We start from the raw sequence: 22,263 nt of genomic DNA on the forward strand, positions 1-22,263 counted from the left end.
TTACCCGCTTGAGCAAAATCAGTGGCCAGAAGCTGCTAGATATGGAAAGCCCAGTAGCTTACCCAAACAGAGACTGGCCTGGGGAAACCAAATGGTGTTCTTGGTGGGGAAGAGGCAAACAGTCTGCTCTGCAACACCCGCGTGGTGTCAAGTAACAGTCAGATTAAACAAACAGCCTCAGAGGCTATTTTTACATCCAGATCAGCCACGAGTAATAGATAACTTGGGGAGTGAAAATTGTTTGCCGCTTCAGTTGGACCCTCAGCACGATTCCAGCTTCAGTTCGGAATGGTTTCTAAAACTACCCCAGAACCTAGATTCGAATAAAAGTATCTCAAAGTGGGAAGGAAAACACTTGTCTCAAGAAACGTTAAGAACATGATAGCGTGTGCCTTGGAGTCAGCAGCGGAGGCCTGCTGATGTCCTAGGGCAGAAATAGCCTGTTTCATCATCCGCTCTGGACAACCACGGCCTGCATTCCTCGAGTAAGGAGCTGTACTCGGCCATGCTTTTGCAGCAAAAGAATCTGGCCCGCCGCAGGCTGGGGGAAGGCTGGGCTGGGTTTCAAGGGGGAGAGGCGCAGAAGGATGTGAACTAACCAGGGGAGAAGAAGGTAAGTGTCCACTTGACAGCTTGGCCCTGGTGTTTGCAAGACCTGAGGACCAATGACAAATCGTTCCTGTCAGCCCAGGTCTCCCCTTTTCTTCTCTGGGAAGGACCCCTCCCCCCACTCCAAAGTCCCGAGATGAGGTCACACCTGCCTTCTCTATGGACTGCATCCTAGATTGGCTTGGGGTCTTCTGCTCTACCTCTAAGTGGCCCTCGACCACCTGCTTCCTTCAGCCTCTGCCATGCTAGTCTCTTGCCCTCCTTGTCCTCCCCAAGCAGATCCTGTGTAAGCTCAATTACTGCCACGATTCAATACAAGAATTTCTTCTCTTTTGCCTAAAGCCCCCATCTAAGCTCCCTTGATCTGTGGCCTGAAGGCTTCAAGTTGTCCTGTCCAGCCAGATAGCTGGCTCCATGCAGCGCTCAATGCCCTGGGGAGCCCTAGAGCACTATACCTCTGGATCTATTTGTGAACTGCCTGTCCTGACTCTGTGGCCACCTCAAGGGCAGTCACCTCTGTCCAGCCTTGAACCTTAGTCTGTGACTATCAGGCTCCGGAGGTGGGCAAGGCTGTACTTTTCCTGGTCCAGCATTTAGAGATGGTTTGAAGAAGACTCAAAACGAACCTTTCAATGTTATCCATCCCACCAAGACAAACCACAACTTGGAACAGGAGTGAAAGCATTGCACAGACCCGGGAAGCCCTGCGTCCATTACTTCCTGGCTCTCTAACACCAGTCAAATCACTCCTCCGTGATAAACCTCCGTTTTCCTTTTCCTAAACTGGAAAGAGTACCCATTGCTCTGTAAGAGGAGTGATGATGCACATATAATTGCACTGTCAAGTTTCCCAAATGTTAGCTACTTATTTATTATTGTTACACAATTTTTTGTGAGAGCCTCAACCGTCTAAATTATCACTTATTAGTTTTCTTAAAATAAAACTTAAGCCAACTTACTTTTTTTTTTAAAATAGAGCTTTCTCTTAAACAATACTCAAGAAATCATAGATTTGATATTTTAGCGATTGTTTTCTCCTATTACACATGCAAACAAATCCAGTCAGTTCCGAGTCATCTATGTGTGGCCAGAGTCACTTCATCCCAGCTTTAGGCAAGTGCACTGCGAGACCTCATTCTATGTAGAATTTGTTTTGGACGAGTAACAAGAACGGAACCGTTCAGTGGGGCTTCTGATTTCCCAGCGCTCTTCGCTGTCGTCCTCTGTGTCGTTCTTCCCAGCTTACTCTTAATGCCTCACAGGTGGCAAGCATGACCTCATGTCTGGTTTGGGATCATGGAAACGGTGATCTGTGCCCCCAGGCAAGAGTTGATACTGTTTGCTTGACTGACTGACAAGAGACTAGGGGCATTTTTGGCGGTCAGGGGAGTGAAGGGGCAGCTTTGTCAGCTGTGTTGGGAGAGAACAATAGAGAATCTGCCTAGCCGGGACCTCCTAGCAAGCTAACCAGACCACCGTGCTCCACTCCAGAACTCAGTTGCCCCCAGGAAAGTTCCACCTTTGGCAAACCATGGATCCCACATCTGCTTTTGTTACTGTGGGCACATTGACACAGACCACCCCCCGGCAAAGGCAAGAGTTAGGCTTTGGATCAAGAACACAGGGTCTCCGTAGCCCAGAGCCTGCATGGTTCCTGGCTAAGAAGAAGTGACCACTGTCTTCCAGCCCAGGAGCCATGAGCTGCATGGAAAGAATGTGGATGAAGACACCATTCTAAATGTAGACTCATGGGCGCTATGTGAGCCACCGTGCTCTGAATGGTCTAGAAAAACAAGGCCTGCTTGTCCGTTCAGCGGGAACATAAATAAAGCTGTCCTCAAGCAGTGTGCTACCAAGTCCCGTCCCTGCAAGGACGGTCCTCAGCAGGCCTCAGGAACACAGCAGGACAGAGTGCCAGCTTAATGGCAGGAGGAAAAATGGCCGAGCTGTGGCCTTGATGCGTATGGTGATCACTAGCTTCACTTGACATCAGTTTAAACCTGTGCTCTACCTGTACAACTAGACATGTTCAAAAGCGGGGCCGAGGGCAGTGCAGGGTGGCTCCTGCAGCTGGCTCCTGGCTCTGGTTATTTGAAGCTCACATCCCTGCAAAGATCAGGAGGTAACTCACCCGATTCTTCTACCCCTGTGACCTGAACATAGGAGACATTTCTTTGCCAGCACCCATCTTTCTTTAGGCATCATTTCTGTCATTGTCTTCAGGAGCCTGGGGCATCTTCCTGGCTTGGTAATAAAATGAAAAGCTAGCCAGCCCACACAGAACACTTGCATTGTGCCTTGTACCATTCAATGTTCTTACACTAGTGAGTTCGCAATCCCAGAGCTTCAGGAGGAGGAGATAAGAAGAAGAGACACTCACCCTGCCCGTAGTGAAGTACAGTTGGGTCACACCACCTAAAGGCTCCATAGCCTTTTGAGTTGTGCCACTACTGGGCTTGCTGGTGCAAGCCTGTGAAGCCTAGGCAACAGGTTCACAAGTTTAAGGCCTGCCTGGGTTACAGAGTGAGTTCAAGGCTAGCTTAGGCAACTTAGTGAGCTGCTCTCTCAAAATTAAAACAAAAAGATGAAGAAAGGCAGTACCTAGCCTGTATGAGGCCCTAGGTTTGATCCTAGCACAGGACTGGGGACGGGGTCAAGACACACCAAACAGCTGGGCTAGAATGCTCAAAACATAAGCTCATGTGGCTCATTTCAGAGTCAGACTCTAATAGTCTGTGTGGATGTAGAGGGATGCTGACTGTTTACTAAACTCAGAAAGAGTGCTCCGTTAGTATCTCCCAGTCTGAAAACAGTAGACCCATGTAGCTAAGGAGCTAAGGACTCTTCCACGGGGCTGCTGTTCTTCCTGCCTGGACACACTGGGGCTTGTCATCACTGCTGGAGGGACATGTTGGCTCGAGGGTGAGACAGCCTCTCCGAGGCTTACCCTCCAGGGTTCCTTGGTACAATGAAAGTTTGTAAGTGTGTGTGTGTGTGTGTGTGTGTGTGTGTGTGTGTGTGTGTGAGAGAGAGAGAGAGAGAGAGAGAGAGAGAGAGAGAGAGAGAGAGAGAGAGATATTCCCGTGACACATAAACACTTCAGTCATGTTCTGTGTTGATCACATTGTGATGCTAGTATATGTGATCTACAATGTACAATGACCCTGCTTGGAATTTTCCAGTTTGTATCTGTGACAATAAGGCATGTATCTGATGGTATGAATGCTGATCTGCTCCAGGTTAGTAGCATCTGGTCTCACTATTCTGGAAGCGCTGGGCAGGGACAAGAAGCTGTACTTCTCAGCCAGTCATGAAGGGAGCAACCCACATGACCGTGCACGTTGAAACTTGTTGTTTTGCAGCTGGTGAATCTTTGGCTTACCATGTGCTTGTTGGACCATAAGGTCATTGTATGTTGGGGAGCATCATGCTTGGGATATTGTATTTAAAAACAAAAACCTATCATTAGACCTTGCTTCCATGCAGTCGGTACAAATCTGATCTTATAGCATCCAAGGCTGCCTGTACATGAGCCGTGGACCACAAAGCATAGGTGAGCGCTGGCTGTCCCCACAGGCTCTGTTCTGCAGAATAACTATAGGGAGAGAAAAGCCACTGTCTAACTGCCCCTCACTCATTTCTATGGCGACAGGATTGTTTTTAACCTCTCTCCTGCCTCGGATCCTTTGTGCCCAGTAGGTTCTCTGCTTAGAGCACTTAGCCCTGGTCTTTCCACTTCTCACCTTTATAGTCTTTACAGAGCCCTTGGGAAGCTTCCAGGGCTCTTCATAGCCGAGTTACCTGCATTGTAGGTTTTGACTTCAGAGGTTTAAGGCATTTCTTTCTAGGCCATCAATCACTGACAAACCTAGGCGCCTGCTTTGATTCCTTCTTCACTTGGTGCCTCCAGACCCCTGCAAGGATCTAATGAGACAGAACATGAGTTTACACTGGCATTAAGTCATGGCTAGGAAAGTCAGGTCATGACATTATTTTGTCATAATAAGACTGCTCTGGCTGTGTCCTAGTTAGGGTGACAACAGATCTGCTGTGAATGGCAACCTTAGGAGTTGGCGCTGAGGAATTATCAAGAAGCTGCATGCCTCTTTGCCTTGGAGTACTACACAAACTATAAAGAGGGAGATAAAGACCTCTTCTCTGTCTTTGTAACTTCTAATTCTGAGGACAAGGGAGAGAAATGTGGTTTACTATCAATTCAGGGAGGGGGCTGTGAATGAATGCCACTTTTGTCGTTGTTGTTCTAAAAGGACATCATAAATAGACAACAACCAGAAATGGTTACCAGTGGGGAAGGAATGGGGCAGGGTGTGGGGAGAGGGATGGAAGTTAGATCTCTCAGAAGCTGCCCTTTCTTGGGTACCTTTAGTTTGGAGCCATGAAAATGCTTTATGGAATTATACACTAAATTATATTTTTATATATTGACATGCCAACATGTGCCAGCTAAATTCACAAAAAACCTGAGAAATCTTAAAAAGGAATTCTAGACACAAAAGAACAGCGTTAAGCATGGCTTTTGGTAGCAGAATTTTTTCTGGTGGCTCTGTTTGCTAAAAACAAGCAGAGGCACGATTCTTTTAAGAGAAGGTTTCCTGACTCAGCGGTAGCAGCAAAAACTGCTGCTAAGAAGTTTTTAAAGAAGATTTTTATAAGAAAAAAAAGTTTTTATAAGAAGGTTTCCTTATTTGTGCTAGTTGCACGCACAACTCTGACTCCTTCAGGAGGTCCAGCTATGGAGCATTTTTGTGAGCAGAGTGCTACAATTTGCCCAATGGCAACACAGACCCACTGTGTGCCTGAAAATGGGGCTGTGAACATGGCTCTCACTGAATAAACCTCTGCCATGTTGGACTGGGTGGAGCCAAAAGGCAAAGCAGCCTTAGTTCTAGCAACACCACTTAGCATTTTAAGAAGCACTCCTGGTCAGAAAAGGGTTTCAGATGCACAATAGAATAGAGTCAGACAGAAAAGACCTCTAAACAAGACATAATGTGTTTAAAAAAATATATGTAGACTTGGTAGAGAGAAGAAAAAGAGTATAGAGACAGTAAATTAAATATAAAATAATACAGTCATAGATTAAAGGAGTAAAGATAATAAAATAAATATTAAACTTGTAGAAAAAGTAATAGAGTAAGAAAAATAAGCCACGTAAAGATAGAATATACACACAGAGAGTCTAGATTATGTATATTATTGTGTTTTCTTTGAATTTCTTGACTGTGAATGAGCTAAGTACAGAGAGACATTTCATTGTATGGGCTGCTAAGCTAAATCAACATATGTATTTTAAAAGTATTATGACTTTAATCTTTGGGTCTAAGGATTTGTTGCTTTGGAAAAATGGTTCTTCTTTTGTGTCCACAGAGGATGAGAATCTGTGGAATCCTTCCAGACTAAAGTGGTTTGATAAACCAAGACCCCTCAAAAGGTCTCTGTGAATCCCCAGTTGCTTCACCCAACAAAAAGAACAAAGCAGTTTGGAGAGAACTCTGCCCAAATTCCCCAAAGGATTGTTTATAAATGTTTGTTTACATTTGAAGGGGGATATGCTATAGAGATTAATAATTTGCATTGGTATGGATCTTGGTCTATTGATACAAATTTTAGTTCAATTTTGAACTAAAGAGAAGAAATATATATTTATTTATATATTATATATAATAATATATATAATTTATATATTATATATATTTATTTATATATATATTTCTTCTCTTGATTAAGGTATTGTGCTTGTTCAGTTAATTTAAAAATTTAATGTATACTTAAGAAATATAGGTTAATAGATAATCATCTATAATAGTCAGGGTCTGGGCTACAGGAGATCTGAATTTGGTCAGTCATTTGCCTGTCTTCTGAGATTTGTATGCATTTGTATGAAATGCCAGAAGTTAAGAAGAAAAGAAAAATTCCCCAAGTGGGGAGGACAGAAAAGAGATGATCTGTGTGAATGGGTGGGGGCTGAGGGCTCAGTGAAGGAGAGGCAACCAGGGAACCAGAAACACAGGCAGACCATGATGGGGCAGAGTTGTGTCTGTTCCTCTCCCCACGTGGCAGAGACGGTGGCACCTGGGCCAGCCTGGCCCGTCCCGCAGACTCCAGGCTGTCTGGTAACCTCACTTAGGGTTATCTGATACTAAGTGGCTTCAGGGAGTCCAACATCTCTACGAATATTGGCAAGCCCACAAACATCAGAAACAGTTAAACGTCCAAGCTGAGAGTGCGGCTGTCTGAGGCTGCCCTTCCAAATTAGAAAACTGGAATGGGAGAAAATCATTAGTGTGGACTGTTAGGTAACCATGTAAAAATGGACTGCATATGCCAATATAAAACTCTACATATACATGTAAAGAAAGAAAACACACACACACACACACACAAGTACTCTGCTGTCTTGTGTTAAATACAAAAATAACCTGAAACCAAACCAGCAGATACTGTTCTGTAAGCTGTGCATGCATGTGTGTTCGTGTGTGTGTGTGTGTGTTTAATGCTGTATATGCCATGCTGGTGACTTTAAGCATAGTGATTAAGACATATCCTACTCTTAACAAGAGGCTTTTTGCAATCTTTACCCCAAGGGCGTCCCTGTACTAAAACCACATAGGGTTAGTGGCTAACGTCCCTGTGATAGAATGGAGGCATGGCAGGGTGGGTGTCGTGAAAGAGCCCTGTGCTGTCTGCTTGTTCTCAAGGGCCAGTCAAGGATTCCTCCAGAGTAGGATCCTTTGCATTATGGGTCCTGGGATTCCAGGAGGGAAAGGAGTACTCAGGTTCATGGACAACTGCTCAGAGCATCCACCTTGCTCTCAGAGATGCAGGACTTCCTTTAGGGACATGGAGGACACCAGGGCTGTCCCCACCCCATGATTGCCACTAGAGAAGTTTCCTTCTCATTCTGCTGATTGGTTCAGTGCCCAGAAGACCAGACTTGGCTTAACTGCAGTATGAAGTTGGGTAAAGTTAGAATGTGTGTTCTTAGAAGAAGTGATTTTGCAGGTTACCATCTTGCCTCCCAGGCTGATATCTGGCATGCTCCTGAAAACTAGTTCTTCTTCTGGAACCTTCCAGAGTTTTCCATACAACTTTGAAATCAGTTCTGTCCACAGTGTGAGGCTTTCGGGTACAGCGTGGTGCTGGCAAGCACGCAGATGGCTTCCTGTTGTTGTCGCAGGCCCTGGTGCCCAGCAGAGACCCACAGTCTCATCAGCCTCCCCACCTGAAGCAGAGGAGCAGGAGAGACTACGGGGAATTCTATGGGGTGTGTGGCAGGTAAGGACCAGTGCCATTGCACCCTGCAGTGGGTGACGCTAGGCCGAGATCTTTCTTGCCCTTGTCTGTCTAGGTGTTCACAGAAGGAGCAGCGCTGGTTCTCAGCACTAGCCTCTGATCTCACCTCCAGTGCAGGGCCAGATGAGGTCCGTAAAGCCACAGGCAGTGGGCTTTAGAGGGACATGGATTGATGAGTAGCCTTTAGAATTGAAGCCATTCGTATGGCTATAGCCGTACTACTGGCTTTTTAACAGGGGAGACTGAACACCTCTGGGTGTTATTTCTGCAGAGGGCCATGGGAGTTTTGTGAGGCCACTTCTTCAGACTGGGCAGGGTCTGTCCCTACTGCTGACCATTGCTCTTTTCCTTCCCATATAGAACCTTCTGGAACATTGCTGGAAGATGTCTGAGTTTGGGGCTCTGTGTGAAGAGGACCTGGCTTAGGCTGCAATGTCATTTGCTCACTTTCGCCCCCTGCAGTACAGATACTGTAGCACACTTTAATCACCCTCATTGGCATTGGCTGCAAACTCCTATGACCTATGTTGAGTTGAACATGAGTATGTAAAACAGACAACCAGAAAGCTCTGCACTTATTAATACCAAATAAGTCTTATCTTCAGAAATGTTCACCTGCAGTGAGCAGATAGATACCTCTTTATAAAATATGAAATCCACCCAAATTTATTAAAAACCTCCTGTGTAGTGGTGGGAGCTGAAACTGAGCAGCCTTCCATGAGTCCCTCGTTATTATGGTGGCATTATTTATTTATATCCTACCCTAAGACAGACATGATGTAATCCAGTAATTAAGATTGCTGTGATCGAATATTTATTAAGCACCGTCAATAAGCCAGACACTGATCCGCATAAACGTGTCTGTCCCCTCAAGAAGTCCTGTCTCACTGCGATGGGGGTTCGGTGCCTCTCACAGGAGAGCAGGGGCATTTAATGGATTTTGTCTTCCCTGAGTGAGCCTGAAAAGTGAAGTTGATCAGAATTTGACCTGGTTTAGTTTTTCCATAACAGAAAAGGTCCATAGTTGCTTAGAAGAGGCTTACAAATGGGTAGATACAGCCTCCCAAAGTGGCCTCAGACAGGGAGCTAGACTTCACTGGAGGCCAGCTGGGCAAAGACCAGTCGGGGTAGCGATATCCTTCTTGGAAAAGTAGCCCCACTGTGGTATGGTGCAAACTGTCATTCGTTCATTCCCTACTGTGCTTTGGCCAGGGCTATAAAGGAGAAGCAGTTGCAGTCAGGGTCTCCTGTAAGTGGCTCCCAGCCCCAGGCCCAGATGAAGTTTGTCCATTTAGAGTCTCTTTTGCCAGCCCTGGGGATGTGCAGCCATTTCTGCCCCGGGTTTTCTCTTTCTAGTCTTACGTCTTCTGCCTCCTGGACCCCTGCCTGCTCTGTGCTTCCATAACCGAGCACCTGGTCACTATGAGGAGAGGAGAAAAGGGAACAAACGACATTCATCGGAGTTGAAAGCACCACATGAGCTGTGTCAGGTAAGCACCTGGGAGTTCTGTGGCCCACTTTCCTCCCTCGCAACGGTTCCCTAGTGGGTTCTTTCTGTGTTTGGGAAAGGAACACTCACGTCCTCTGAGTGTTCTGCACCTTTGTTGGAGATGTTTTGAAAACCGACACACAAAGGCTCGGTGTCTCTGCTTGCCAGCCCTGACTTAAACATTTGGTTCAGAAAAACAAAACAAAACAACAAAAAGCCCCGCACTGCGAGCAAATCTCATCATTTCCACTCTGTGTCAAGGTTTTCTTTCAGTGCGGTGTTTCTCTTCGTGAATTCTGATAAAACACACTCAGCATAAGATGTACCGTCTTAGTTCCACACTGTGCTGTGGTGTGATGTTACACACACTCCCAAAGTTGTGGAGCTGGTCTCCAGAGTTTCTCAGCTTGCAAAACTGAACTACTAATTCATTCGACAACATCTCTCCATTCCTTCACTTCCTTCCTCAGTGTCTGGGAAACGTCTATTCCTCTTCCTTTTTTATGGATTTGACTCCCATTTCGGTTGGTTTTTTTCTTCCTATAAGTATAATAATACAATGCCTTTGTGTGTCTAGTATATTTCATTTACATAACGTCCTTAAAATTTGTTCACATCATAGAATGTGCCAGAATTTCCCCCAGCTTACAAGCAGAAGAGTGCTTCATTGCCCGTGCCTACTGCATACTTACTGTTCATCCACCCATCTGTGGATGGGATACCTTTGTTGATACAAATACCCGAGAGCCTGCTGTCCTCTCTCTCTCTCTCTCTCTCTCTCTCTCTCTCTCTCTCTCTCTCTCTCTCTCTCTCCCCCGCCCCCCCCCCCCCCACGGAAAAATGAATGAAGAAATTGTGAACGCATATGTCGAGTCTGTTTAATTTTGGACACACTGCCTAACTATTTTCCATAGACGTGGCCCCACTTTCCATTCTGCCAACACTGCATGGGGGCTGATGTTTTCCCACCTCTGTTACTTCCCACTTCCTTCTTCATTTGTTTGGCTGCGGCCATCCTAATGGGTGTGAGGTGGCATCTCCCTGTGGTTTGGATTTGCATCTTTCTAATCATTAGTGGCATTGAGCAACTTTTCCAAAACAGATTTTAAAGATGCAGCCAAACATGACTTCATAGTTTCACTTAAAGTGAGAGTTCTTGCGGAAATGGGACTTGTCTTACCCTGTGCTGATGGGAGGCATCAGGTGAGCTGGGGTGTGAGTCCCTCATTTTAGCCTGGTTTCTTAGCCAGTGCTGTGCATAGTGATTGTCCATGCAGCATTGGGCCTCCGCAGATGTGTCCACCTTTGTGTTTCTGGGCAATAGGTGAGGGCTGATGCTCAGCCTTAGGTAGAGGAGTTAGAGGTGACTCTGATATATGTTCCTGTTTTTTTTTCTGTGAGGGCTACTGTGAATAAGCCTTGCTTTGAGCAGTTTGTTCTATGCCAGCAGCGAGGTCCCCCTAGGAAGTTCCCCTTAGCCTGCCTGTTTCTGAGATACTTTCCCCAGCTCCACATACACATTTCAGAGAAGTCTCGCTTCCAGCCTCAGGAGGTCTTAATTCGCAGGCTGAAGGAGGCCTCTTCCTCAGGGAAACCCTGCAGTGGCTCCGTAGTCACATTCCTATGTGGGAAGGACACGGGTTGCTTCCGCCCACACACAGTTGTTGCCAACAGAACGAGCTGTGGGCCTGCAGTGTTCCTCTGCCCAGCTGAGGAGCACTCTATCTGAGAGGCCCATCACCGTGAGGATTACCAGCTCTCTCCCCCGGGATGTCCAGTTGCTGGAGCCTGGACAGAGGCTCCGGTTTGTTTTTAAGCAAGCGCTGGAGCTGGTGCTTATCTGGGGTCAGGAAACACAACCTGGGTGAAGTGGGATGTTTGGGTGGTTTCCGCTGGCTGGCTGGTTGCTCACTGTTCTGCACTACAAGAAGGATGTCTCTCGGCACAACGCGCTGTGTGCACTCAACCAATTCTCTACAGGAGTTTGGAGCTTACTGGAAATGTTGGCTCTTAGGGTCAGTGTGTCAGAGACCCCCTGCTTCAACAAGCCCTGCAGGGGACCGTTTGTCCTGGAAGCACTGTACTGAATCAAGCATTCTTACACATTATTTCCTTTGACGCTCATGATGGGGAAACTGATATCTAGAACACTATGACCTACCAAAGCTAGACAGCAAGTGAGGGACAGAACTGGAAGTCAAGTCTAGATAGAACACCTCCAAGGAAGAATGCTTCTAAGACCTCCTCTCCAATGAACACACTGTAGACAGAGGCTTGAGGTTGAGAATATAAGAATCTTGACCCTTGACCCTGGTTCTGACTTTGCTGGAAGGCAAGTGGAGACCCAGGAATGAGAGTGAAGACATTCCATGCAGACTCATAGACAACCCCCACCTAAAGACACCTGTGTCCCCAAGAAGGCTCCACTGGCTGGGGTGCCAAGTTCTTAGTGATGGTGCAGAGGATTCTAGAAGGCTTTAAGGCAAAGGACTTGCACAAGAAGGCAGTTCAGATATAGATCTGATGTCACCAGCACCAAGGGCATCTGTGAGAATGATGTCCATGAGAAAATGGACGGCCAGTGACCATAGTTTTATTTGGAACAAGATAAAGCCACAAAGGTCAGGTCACACCCTGGAGAACAATTTTAATAGCTATGACTGTAGAAATAGCGGGTCAGTCCAGAGTACATAGCAGACCTCTTTGAGTAGAGCAAGTAACTGGGCTGGAAACGCACAGAGACTCGGAGTGGCGACTTTTGGGACTATTAGCTTCTTCCTCATTTCCACTCCCCAGCTCCGTGACAGCGGCACTGACGGTATCCACGGAGAAGCAGGCAGAGAAGGCTTTTTATGTATGTGCAAGGGATCGAACTTGGGTCCTCATGCTTGACAGCAAACACTTTATTAGCTAAGCCATCTTCTCGGCCTGATAAGTAAAGGCTACCAATGGTCCCATGTGTCCCTTGAATGTCAACTGACTATGGACTCAACTCTCTGAAGTCATCACCAGAACAAATCCTCCATTAAGACACTTCTCTCCACCGGGCTCTTTCTGGGGGTGAGGGTCCAGAGTGAACTGCCCAGGACTCCTTGTTTTTTGGGATGAGCTCAGGAGCTGCAGGAAGAGACGCCTCCTGTGTAATTGGGCTCTGTTCTTCAGAACCTCCCCCAAGGTGCTGACAGGGCAGGCTCAGGCCAATTTCAGGCACTTCAAAGGGCAGAGGTTAAGATTGCTTCTGGGAAGTTAGGCCCCCACCCCAGTTTTGATTTTCTTGGGTCACCTCCAGAGGTGGGAGATAACAATAGTATGCCTGCAGCCCAAGTATTGTTGAGGCCCATGATGAAACTTTTGGAAAACACCTTCTGAACCTTTATTGAATGGGGCTGAACCCCAAATCACCACATGAAGGCTTGGTAGCTGTTTTTTGTTTGTTTTTGTTTACCTCTTCCCACCTGAGACAGGGTCTCTCAGTGTAACAGCCCTGCCTGTACTGGGACTCACTTTACAGATCATGCTGGCCTTGAACTCGCAAAGATCCGCCTGCCTCTGCCTCCTGAGTGCTGGGATTAAAGGTGTGCGCCACCACCACTGAGCTGATTTGTGGATCTTACAATTTCCTTACAAAGAACTTGGTCATGGCCAGTTTACCTGGACTTCCCCCACTCACTGCAATCTCCCAGTTCACCTGCCAGCCCCCCTCCCCGACTGCGATCTTCAAGCTCACCTGGACCCCCACTGCAATCTCCCAGTTCATCTGTCCCTCCTCACTGCGATCTCTAAGGTCACCTGGAACCCCGTCACACTGTGATCTCCCAGTTCACCGGCACATCCTCCCCCACACCCCTACACAAACTCTGTGTTCTCCCAGGAAACTGATTTTGTGACCTGGAGCCAGCACATGGATCAACTCCTTTGTGCAATTCTTCCTGGTGTAGACAGAGGCAGCTGCTTTTAGCTTCCACTCCCAACAAGGTCGCTATGCTCCGTGACTTCTATCAGGCCTCCTGGCGAGCCATGAGGCCTCCCTAACACTGCAAACAAAATTGTGTTTGGAAAGCCGACACTTGCCTGAGTAGCTAATTGAGGCTACGAGGCTGGGGCCCTGTGGGTGCGCGGGGGCCTCTCCTCCACTCCTCTCTGCCCCCTCGCTGTGCTTCTGCTCCTGGTAGACAGCATCTTAGGTCAAGCATGCGCTAAATATAGCTGTCCTCCCAGCTGGGCTGTCATCGGGGCTGTCAGCAGCACTGTCCCCAGGTTTTGGTCTTAGTGCTATGGCAGCCTTTGACTTAACAGCCAAACTCAGCCATGGATGGGGTGGGGATTTGTTCTTAGGAATCCTGTCTCCTTAGGCCCCGTGAAGGCCAGGGAGACTAGGGAGAGAGACGGAGATGAGGGAGTGGAAACTGATTTGAACATGGGTCACAAGGCTGTGACTGTCTGACTCGTCTGCCTCTACCAGCCTCAGGCAGTAGCCCTGCTTAGTGGGAGCTGCAGGATTTGGCAGTAGGGCCATAGTTGCGGTCTGTCCATCTTCCCACTGCCACACACTGGCATAGGGTCGTAGGTAGGCAGCCATTGTACCTCGTTGGTCTTACATGCGGCCATATCTTATGCTTCCACTGTGGCAAAGTAAGGGAAGCCGGGGCATGCTGTTCTCTAGGTGAAGAGGAGAGCCTCCTGCAGGCAGAATCCACACATGGTCAGCACAAGGGTCTGCTTAAGGGTCTCCCTATCAGCTACCCATGCAGTTAGCCAGTGGAATTAAGGCCAAACGGCCTAGGGTCTCTAGGTGCTGGAAGCCCAAGACACTAAAAAATGGTTCAAAGCAGCAGCAGAAGACAGGGTTTAAGGCACAATGTGTCTCCTCTTCTGGTCTGCGCTCCATCCTCACCTAACGCTCAAGTTATGCTTTCTGGCTATTGGTTTGGGAATCTTCAGAAAGCAGTTGATGGTTTAGAAACACAGCTGCGTCTGGGCAGGACCCAGGAAAGGGGCTCAGTGGGGGGTTCACTCTGATGGACCAGTCTGGGGACCCAGGCCTGCCGCACTGACCTGTCTAAAATCTCCTACATTTATACAGTCTGGAGCCTCTGCAGCTGAATGCAGTGGTTTTTCCAGGACCATTTTGATTCTTAGAGATGAAGCCTGGGCTTGTACCAACTCCTTGTAACTTCCACTTCTTCCCAGGCTTTGTGTAGGGATTGAAAAGAGGTTATAATTAAAGTGATGCATTTTGTTAGCATATTTTCCTGCTGTTCAGGGGTGTGTGGGTTCGACGTGTAGTTTGCAGGGATTCGATTGTTCATTATTTCTTTATTTCCAAAGAGTGTTTGTTTTCTAACTACCACAGACCGCAAAGGAGATAGTCAGAGTCCTTCATTGCACGGGACTTAAACTTAGTGTCAGAAATCATTGTGAGGAGAGCTCAGGACAGATAAGACCAGATCTCCACAGGCTTAAAGGTCAAGGCATTTACTCAGTTTTATAGGAAGCAAATGGCAGGTTTAAACAAGGGCCTATAGAACCTACCGTGCATTAACACACATGCATACACGCATGTAAGTGTGCGCGTGCACACACAAGCACACGCAAACTCCTGTCCTTGAATGGAAAGCTCTAAAAGCAGGGTGAGGCAGCTATTGAGAAGCTGGGTGAGAGAGGGGCATAGGAAGGGGAGTGAAGGAGGCCCTGGGAGTCGAAGTGCCCTTCTCAGGGAGTGTGCACGCACTTGCTAAGGCCTGAATGCGAGGGACGAGGAACCACAGGCACACGTGAGCCTTATCATGCTGGACACTCACTGTGCAGGATCTGGGAAGTCACTCAAGTTCATGAAGCCACTGTAATGTGTGGGGATAGTCGGCAGCTAACACATAGTGACTGTGATGGTGTGTCAGGTGTGGGTCTGAGTCTGTGGGAGAATTTGAATAGCCAAATACCCCTATGAGGAAGGTGCTTCTGTTAGCGACAGAATTTGTGTGAGGTCGTTTGGCTAATAACAACGTGTCTCCTTCAGAAAGTTAGTCTCAGCACAGCTATTGTCTTCGTCTCAGCTGACTCTTGTCTCCAGCAGGAGCCTTGCTCATGCCTGTTGTAAGATGTACATGCTTCCAAATGTCTGTGTAAGTCTTCTAGAAGTTAAATCAACTATTCCAATTACTTGACCCTTTGACTAGGATGAGATGGGACTTTGCTTTGTCTGGGGACTGAGCTAGAGACACTGACTTTGTGAGTTCATTCGGACGGTTTGGCAGAAGAGAAGGGCTGCCACTCCAAATGATCCCATTTGTACATCCAAAGGTACCCATGCAGTGGTTGTTCCCATTGCCCAGGGGTGGGAGGGTTGGGAGGCCGCTGATACATTGGCTCTGGTCATACTAGTCGATGTTATAAGCAAGCAGGAGAAGAGAAAGCTGCATGTGATAAGCATGGGTCTAGAATCCCCTCGTCCCTGCCCTTCATCTTATGACGACATTGGCCTTAGTGCCTTTGTATAGATCATCAGGTCATATCTGTGGCCATAAAGGCCTGGAATCCAAAACACATTACATATGACAGCTCAGAGCCTTGGGATGAACCGCTCCAGGATTGTGCGTATGTGTGTGTATTTGTGCACGTGCTAGGTATTTCTCTCTCTCTCTCTCTCTCTCTCTCTCTTTGTGTGTGTGTGTGTGTGTGTGTGTGTGTGTGTGTGTGTGTGTGTGTGTAAACACCCATGGCATTCCTTGTCAGAATAAGGAAATGGCATGAGGGATTTCTTAGTGGAGAAAGAGAGATGATAGTACCTTGGGCCTAATGAGGACAGCTGGGTGCGGTCATCTCTGCCTTCCAGAATAAGAAATGCAGCCACCAGCTGACCTCAGCTTCAATGGCAAGGCTAGAATGTACCCAGCACCTCTTGCTGCCACCCCGTTCTGCTCCCACAGCCATCCGTTGTGTTAATTAAGTGCTTCAACAGTGTATGAAGGCTGAATTTGGTGCTTGAATATATTGCCACATTAAAAGCTCCAGAACATTTTAGGTAGTGTCAGAATAGTAAATTAGGACACGATGGGCCATATATTCAGTGCAGAGAGCTGAAGTACCATTTTATTACACATGTCATGGAATTAAAGGCTTAATTTTCTTTTAAAAAATGGTGATGCATCATCTCCCGCAGCCAGGTAAAGACAGCAGAAATGATTTATCTTTCATTCCATTTGAAGATCAGAAACCGAATTCCAGGATCCTGTTGCTGTCTGATATTTATCTCTGCCTGGAGGGCACTTGAGACGTTCACCCACCACCTGACTTGAAGGACATGGCCAGGCACTGGGTGCGGTCAGGGAGGAGGAGGGTGGTGGTGGCCTCTGCAGAGAAGCCTGTCTGCTGGTGGGAAGACATGACCTCCTCCTCTGGGCTCCAGGTCAGACGGGCTGTACTCTGTTTCCAGGCCTGTTCTTAGATGAGCTAGCTGCTGCATGGAGCCCTCTGATTCACCTACGAGATGGGAGGGCAGCAGGACCTCCCGGGGGGCCGGGGGGTGTTGTGAGGATAGAGATCCAAAATTGGGCTCTTCAGCTTCTACGCTTGTGACAACCACAGAAAGATGTTGTTTTTAAGAACAGTTCTTTTTTTTTTTTAATTTCTCATAATAAAAGTAACATACTCATTGGGAAGAACTTGGAAACAGAAAAGAACAAGCAAGGTGAAAAATGTTTGGTTCTCCGTTGCTGACGACTGTCCGCTTCTCTGATGTGCAGCACACATTCCAGTTTCCATGGAGGTGTTTACACGTCCTTTTCCACGTAACGATGCAAAAACAAAACACAACACTTCACAAAACCCCATAAAACCCTCGCCTGTAATCCTAACGGGCAGATCTGAGCCTATTTCTGTCTTTGGTGGCTGCTATAACAATGGCCAAAGCCAGTGGGCTTAAAGCAACTGCACTTTATTCTCTCACAGCCCTGGAGGCCAGGTCTGCAATCTGACTGTCAGCATGGCTGTGCTTCCTGTCTGAGGCAGGAAGGACCAGACTCACACCATGGGGACGTCCGTCTGCATGTGGCTTCTCCAGACTCGCACCACGGGGACATCCGTCTGCATGTGGCTTCTTCCTGGTGTAATCCTCCTTTGTGCATATTTCATAAGGCCTTTGTCACTGGATTTAGGATCCAGCACACTCCACACTCCCTGGTAATGGGGAGTTACCCATTTCAAGTTTCCTGACGTAATAAGATCTGAGTACTCCCTTTCCCACATAAGTGCCCACCCAGGTCATAGTGCATGATTGGTGTACATCTTTTGGCCACAGTTTGACCCACATCTACCAGGAAGGTGGACTGTTTGATCAAGCTCAGAAGGATGCAGGTGGTGATGCCCAGCCAGGCCTTAGAGTGCTAACTTGTCCAAAGTCTTACACATTCATGGGCATCTCTGGTCATGACTGGCTCCATCACATGTTGGAGGGCTCTGGTTCTCCCCTGCTTGTTCTTCCAGACCTGGTCACCATTGGAGGCTGGCTCTGCAGTCCTCACATTGAACCAGCCGATTCAGTTCTAACGGGGTGCTGATACTTCCAGCCCCCCAATTCCTACCAGTCCTGTCCACTGTCCACTTCCCACAGCCTTGCCCTGCCCACTTCAGGCTTCTCTTTGTTAAAGAAGGTCCTTCAGCTCCTGAGCAGGGCTGCCTGCCTCCTCACCCATCATGGCCATCGTCCCTACAGTCTCATAGTCCCTGCAGATCTGCCATTGAGACCAGAACTTCTGAGAGGTACAGGGTGTCAGAGAGACAGTGCTCTGTGTATCCTGACAGCTCCACTCCCTGGAGTGATGTGCTCTGTCCGCTGCTCTGCATATCCGAAGAAAGAGCTCAGCAGGATAGTTGCTGCTTCTCCTGGAGGTGGACGTGGCAAGGTCTGTCTGACTGTTGGACTGGGGTTTCCTTCACAGCTCCCAGCCATTCTCAGCTCATTGTGCTTTATGGCTGTGTGCATCTGCGTCAGTGTCCAGGTTCAGATCCTAAAATTTCGGGGTCAGAGTCAGAAATATGGAGGTCCGGTGGGTGACAATGAGACCTGACCCCAAGCTCTGTCTCGTGGGCAGCAGCACTGCAAGATTCTGCTTTCAATGCCAAGGCTCAGTTCACAGATGACAGAGTGTTGCCTTTAGGGCCGGGTGTGATGGTTACAGACAGGCAGGGCTTTCACCTTGAACAGCATCAGGACCAGGAGCGATGGTGGCAGACAGGCAGGGCTTTCACCTTGAACAGCATCCGTTGTGAAGAAGAAAGGCTTGTAAACATGGAGCTTTGATTTGTTGGAGTTAGCGATGGGTTCACTCAGAGTAAGGCCTAAGGTCCTCTCACTATTGGTCCACCGAGTGAAAAGTGTGGGCGGGGCTCAGACTGGGCATTCTCCCTTCCTGCCCAGTGCCGTGTCTATTCCAACTCCTCCTTGGTGGCAAGATTCCGAGAGTCTCCGTGGGATGTTTTATCCCATGTTGTGCAGCACTTAGGCAACATTTCAAGGCTAACTTAAGGAGCAGACCTTCGCCACATCTTACCTAGCTTGCACGGGCCCCAGACACACTCTCAGGTGCTGGGCACAGCAGTGGAAGACTGAACTAGCCACAAAGTTCAGCCACTTCCTTCCTCAGCCCCTCCTAATATGCACAGGCTATCCCACTTAACCCCTCTCAGTATGCACAGGCTATCCCACTCAACCCCTCCCAGGATACACAGGCTATCCCACTCAACCCCTTCCAGTATGCACAGGCTATCCCCCTTAACCCCTCCCAGTATGCACAGGCTATCCCACTCAACCCCTCCCAGAATGCACAGGCTATCCCACTCAACCCCTCCCAGTATGCACAGGATATTCCACTCAACCCCTCCCAGAATGCACAGGCTATCCCACTCAACCCCTCCCAGGATACACAGGCTATCCCACTCAACCCCTCCCAGAATGCACAGGCTATCCCACTCAACCCCTCCCAGTATGCACAGGCTATCCCACTCAACCCCTCCCAGTATGCACAGGCTATTCCTCTCAGTCCTTCCTCATATACAAAAGTTGCCCTACTCAGTAGAACACAATGCATACAGGTGATCACCCTCAACCCCTCCTAGAAGTAAGTTCATTCTTGGATGTTTTGTCTGGGCAGCCTTGTGGGGCTGTGGTGTGGAGGAGCACATGGGCACATGGTTCTCTCTCTCTCTCTCTCTCTCTCTCTCTCTCTCTCTCTCTCTCTCTGTTGGGGGATGACGCTCTTCAGTCAATCCGCTGGTCAAGCTACACACCTGGGTGACACAGGCCCTTCCTTCTGCTTGTTCTTCCAGTGGCTGTGGTGATGTCTGTGTGTTCCGGTGCATGAGCCACTGTGTGGACATGTGTGCGTGTATGTAAGTCTATATAGATGTGTGAGAGGGGCTGTCTGAGTGTGTGAGTCTGTGTGTGTGCCTCTGCCTGTCTGTGTGTATATTGGGAAGGGACCACTGCTGGCTCAGGATTGTATGGGGTGTGTGGTGACGTGATGGTTCTTGGTGATGGGGTGAGGCTGGAAGCAGCACCCATGTCTCCTGGTGACGGAGGCTGGCCCTGTCCTAGGTGACCACTACCACACATGCACTCTGTGTCTGCTTCACCAGGAGCTTCTGCAGGAGATGTTTTGCCCATGGATAAATGAAAGCACAATTTTATTTCACGTCCAGAATCCCGGTCTTTTGACTATGACTAGCCAGGGCAGGGTCCAGAGTCACAGGGAGGAGCTTCAGGTGTCTGAGTATCCCAAAAACCTCCTCCAACTATAGAGGCCAACCCCAGAGGTACCCTTTGTGTTGCTGAGGGCTCAGTGGAGTGGATCTCAGCAGCCCTAGCATGCTTTCTCGGGGAGAAAAAATAAACAGAAAATAAATTGCTCAAAGGTGTCCTCTAATGACATAAAAGCTTTGGTCATACATGCCGTCCCATCTAATGTTGCCCCTCGACCTCAGTGAAGTCGGCCCATTAGCCTCATTTTGCAGACAAGGAAACTAGACTCAGAGAGACTGAGAGACTCACTCTGAGCAGCACAGCCAAGAAGTGATTCAAGTTAGAATTTGAGATTCATTAATTAACCCCTTCATCCCCGAATCTGAGCAGGAAAGACTGTACCACAATACCTCCTACCTGGGCTGCTATTGGCAGAAGAGCCTCCAGGAGAGAAGGCTCTTTCTGGAAGTCAATCCAGGCCTCCTTGCTGACCAGGCTGCTGGTGCTGTGGAGGACAGCAGCAGCCGGCTCTCAGGAAGCCTGGAGTCCTAAGGCAGAGCGTCTCCTGGCCCACATTTGCCTGGGGCTGAGCAAAGCTGCCTGGCACCGCATCCTTTGTGAGATGGCCCCAAACTGAACACCACCATTGTCACTAAATCCCTCAAGCCTAAGGGCACAGTGGCCCACTTACCGTGATGGTGACTCCTTCAAATTGACAGAAGCAGGGCAGGCACAAGGGTCCACAGACTGGGCGTAGAGGGGTGCCCTCCTCCGGGATACTCTTGTTTCCTGTCTCGGAGAGGCAATGAGATAGCAGGAAGGAATCTGGTCATGCCCAGCCCAGTGGAGCCTGCCCTTTGCCCAACACCAGATATGACTTGGAAGCAGGCTGGACATTCTTGTTCAGAATGGGACCATGGCCCAGCACTGTGAGAGGCATAAAGTACCCTGATTTGCTCTCAGGCATGGTTCTTCCCTACATAGTCCCCTATCTCCTGGGGCCAGGCCTCTGACCTTGGTGAAGCCCTTTCCTGACCCTGTGCCCTCCCTGTGGCTCCGTGCAGTTATAAATAGGTCCATTTCTCATCCTGCCCCTGCCCTGAGCTCCACGCCCTGGCAGATGCAATGTCAGGATTCCCTTCCCAGCCAAGGACAGACAGAGCAGGACCCGGCCAACTCCTGCAATTCCTTCTGCAAATAGCAGCACACTCTGGGTCAGACACTGCCAGCCAACCCCCCGTGGCTGCTGTAAATGACCACACGCCCCAACTCAGAGGTATTCTCTTGCATTATGGAGGGTGGAAGCTGGAAATCAGGCAAGGTCGCATGACTCCATGCAAAGAACCCTTCTCACCTATCCCAATGCTGGAGGTCCCACTGTCCCTTCAACCTCTGCCTCTCTCTAATGCCCCTAGCTCCTGCTTATGAAAGCGCACATGCTGATGGGGTCAGGGCTGTCCCAGATGATGGTATCGCCTCCGTATCTTAATCACACCTTTCTCCGAATAAGGTCACAGTCCCCAAGTCTGGGCCTAAGGCTGTGGACTTGTTCTTGGGAAGGGGCAGGGTTCACCATCTGCAACCTCTCAGAAACGAAATTTGCTAAGACAGTCACTGACAGGCGAATCGCGTCAGGAAAGCTGAGAAATTCAGCACAAGATACAGATGCATCCAGAGCACAGACTGCCTCTGCCATGTTGTCTGGGGATGCCCCAGGCTGCCTAGGTAGTGCCAGTTCTGAAGACAGCTCTTTAATGGTGGCTAACACCATCTAATCCGAGGGCTAGGGAGGAGGTTGGGTGTCACCTTGGGCTGGGCAGTAGTGGAGCTGGTGGGTCAGCTGCCCCCCTATCGGCTGGATTAGTGAATCGTCAATAGATCCGGTTGAGCTAAGACAGCTGGAGTCGGCAGGCCACACAGAGACGCCTGCTGGCTACTGTGGCTCTCTTGATGATGTGGTGTGATTTGTAGCTTGGCACTCTGCCACCGTGAAGCTCACAAAGTTGATCAGCTGTCACCGTGTCCTGTTCATTGCTGACTGCAGGTGACTCAGGTGTCCTCACATGGTGCCTGGAGCTTGTTCTAGCTCCTCCATCACTGTTGCCTGTGGACACGT

General features: G+C 48.6%; 1 protein-coding gene and 1 long non-coding RNA gene across 4 annotated transcripts in view; one reads left to right on the plus strand and one right to left on the minus strand.

Moving 5' to 3' along the window:
* C5H10orf71 (chromosome 5 C10orf71 homolog) overlaps window positions 1-21,208 on the minus strand; it is a 46,684-nt gene extending 25,476 nt beyond the window's left edge. For 2 of the 3 annotated variants that reach the window (XM_085687834.2, XM_048421492.3), the window contains exon 1: window positions 20,839-21,208. The gene's annotated coding sequence lies outside the window, so the exon portion shown is untranslated. Of the gene's footprint in view, window positions 1-62; window positions 381-20,838 lie in introns of those variants that run through there. The other variant, XM_048421493.3, reaches the window with a different exon arrangement.
* LOC146894874 (uncharacterized) lies at window positions 212-10,195 on the plus strand. Its single transcript, XR_015001295.2, has 5 exons — window positions 212-613; window positions 7,808-7,905; window positions 8,284-8,465; window positions 9,280-9,413; window positions 10,035-10,195. It is a non-coding gene; the product is annotated as an uncharacterized LOC146894874 (long non-coding RNA).
* Window positions 21,209-22,263: the final 1,055 nt, after the last annotated feature.

This window comes from Myodes glareolus, chromosome 5 (assembly GCF_982192425.1).
Source record: "Myodes glareolus chromosome 5, mMyoGla1.1, whole genome shotgun sequence".
NCBI classification, from domain to species: Eukaryota; Metazoa; Chordata; class Mammalia; order Rodentia; family Cricetidae; genus Myodes; species Myodes glareolus.